The 2500-nt window shown below is 44.1% G+C and overlaps 1 long non-coding RNA gene across 3 annotated transcripts in view; it reads right to left on the minus strand.

Moving 5' to 3' along the window:
- LOC137993190 (uncharacterized) overlaps window positions 1-2500 on the minus strand; it is a 10175-nt gene that overhangs the window by 3722 nt on the left and 3953 nt on the right. For all 3 annotated transcript variants that reach the window (XR_011121825.1, XR_011121827.1, XR_011121826.1), the window contains one exon: window positions 705-1033. This is a non-coding gene — a long non-coding RNA (uncharacterized lncRNA). The remainder of the gene's footprint in view (window positions 1-704; window positions 1034-2500) is intronic.

The raw sequence follows: 2500 nt of genomic DNA on the forward strand, positions 1-2500 counted from the left end.
AGAGGATGGGGACCTGGCAGCCTGGGGGGGGGGGGGGGGGGGCAAGGCAGATGGTGGACTTGGGCGAAGAAAAGTACACAAATTGGCCCTGTGATTGCCGTCACATTTAAAGCAATTGTGGCTGTATGCACAGCCGTCACAATGCCGGCCTTTATGAAATTTAAAACAGTAACCAGCTGGGACTCTTAAATTCTGTTTCCCTGTAAAATTCATAACAGTCTTGCGATTATTGGCAACACTAGACTGTGCACGTAGCCGCAGCTCGCCATGTATTGTTCCCCACGGCATTGAGGAAGACTGCAATTGACGTAAGAATCTGAAATTTTCATCGTAAAATCTCCAGTCATGCCCCCGGGCTGCCAGATCCCTTATTATTTCACCATACTTCATCAAGCTAGGTGCTTCTGAAGCAAACTTACTAGTATAAACACCAACGAAAACCAAAAAACAAGAACCCCATTGATCAATGGTAAATATTTTACGTGGTTTAGACGCTGACTCTAAACATAAGGATGGTGCACCACTACTATCAACCGTTTGAACCACAATTTTAAATTTGTTTTCAAAAATCGGGTTTGAAAGCAAAACCCCAAAATAAATATACTCATTGGCCCAAATCTTGGCCCGAACTTTATCAGAAACCTTACAGTCAATTGGTAGACTGCAGGAGTGAAAGATTCTTCCTGGCACAGGGTTCTGCTCACCTGCCAAGGACTGGCTGACACAAGATACAGTTTGCTCCACCAATGACTTGGTTTTATCCTGAGGGTCAGCAACTGCCGGGGCTAGTTCATGTCTGGAAGGTTGCCCCTCAGAGCTGGGGCCAGGCAACGGGTCTGCATTCTGAGGTTGTAGGCGGCGTGTAACCTCGTCTGCCACTCTGCTAACAAGGGTTTCGATTCAGGCAGGGGGGATCGTCAATGCCGGGCCAGCTGCGGTTTGAATAACGCTGTCCATGTTACTTTCATCTACACGCTGCCGCTTTTCCTCTGACTCTTTAGTGGTCTCTGCTGGCCGTTTAGGAGCCATGATTCTACAGAAAAATTAAATACTGCAGAATCAAATGTTCACTGACAAAACTGAGCTTGACATTGTTAACACAATAAACAGCTGACCCAGAAACTTGGTAAGTAAAATTTTGTGTACAAATCTGTCACCCTGTTATAAACATACCAATAAGGGGACAAAACTTTAACCCCTGTTTCCTTCCAGTTTTAAACATAACAATAGGGGAACGGAACTATGCCTCCCTGTGATAAACATCAAAATATGGGGACAAAACTGTTAACCTCAGTTGCAAACAACAAGAATATGGGGGCAAAACTGTTACCCTAGTTATAAACATCGAAATAGGGGAACAAAACTGTTAACCCCAGTTGTCAACAGCAAATTATGGGGACAAAACTGTTAAGACCAGTTGCAAAAGCCAAGAATACGGGGACAAAACTGTTAACCCCAAATATAAATCGAAATACCGTGACAAAGTGAGGTTAAATTCAGCCTAATGAAAAGTTAAAATCTAACGAATTAAAACAAAACCTTAGGTATTACCTAGGTAACAATAAAGCAAATGACTATAATAGGCAGTGGTCCCACAAGCAGTACGGTAAAGTAGGTAGAGGGAAATTAGAACAAACAACACGAAATTACAGCATCGCCAGCGCTTTCAAAATCGCTCCCCTATAGCTCCTGTACAACAAATACTGGCCAACCGCGTTCAGATGATGAACAGCGTCAGCCAAATAAAAAGGTTTAGACGGGCTGGAGAAGGAAGAGTGAGTCCAACAAAAAACTTGCGGAGAGTCCAAAACGACGGAGAAATAAAGTTTCAGCGAGGAGATGCCCCTGAAGGAATCGGTCGCACCCAGCGAAAGAATTGCCACGTGGAATAACGTGACAGACCCCTATAGCTCGGACTGAATATGTCTCCAAAAGCAAAGAAACGAGCTCCTGAATTTCCGAACCTACTACTTCAGGCGATAGATTAACCAAATCATTAGTTCCTATCTCCAAAATGATCACTGCGGGTTTAAGACGCCGGACCAAGTGGAGATCGTAAGTTCGAAGCTAATGAACTGTGCGAAGGGCTAGTTTCTAAAGAAACTGTGGTGCTGCGTTGGTGGGGAAGTAGGAATATATTTGTTAAATGAAAAGCGTTCGTTAATACCGTGAGGATTAAGGGTGCCGATTTGAAAGATGAATTTTTGTTCCAGATTCTTGCGGCTTTCCGTCGTACCTAGATGTAGGGAAAGGCCGCAGATAGCCATGTGTTGTTTGGAGTGGTTAGGCAGATTAAAATGGCGAGCGACTGGCTTAGATGCATCCTTGTCATTCTTCTCAACATCGCGAAGGTGTTCGCGGAATCGGTCACCTAGTCGTCTACCTGTCTCACCAATGTATAATTTATTGCATAACGTACAGGTTATGCAATAAATGACATTTGCGGAGGTACATGTGAAACGATCGGTGATCTTAACAGATCGCTTAGGTCCCGATATCT

Source organism: Montipora foliosa, chromosome 2 (assembly GCF_036669935.1).
Source record: "Montipora foliosa isolate CH-2021 chromosome 2, ASM3666993v2, whole genome shotgun sequence".
NCBI lineage: Eukaryota > Metazoa > Cnidaria > Anthozoa > Scleractinia > Acroporidae > Montipora > Montipora foliosa.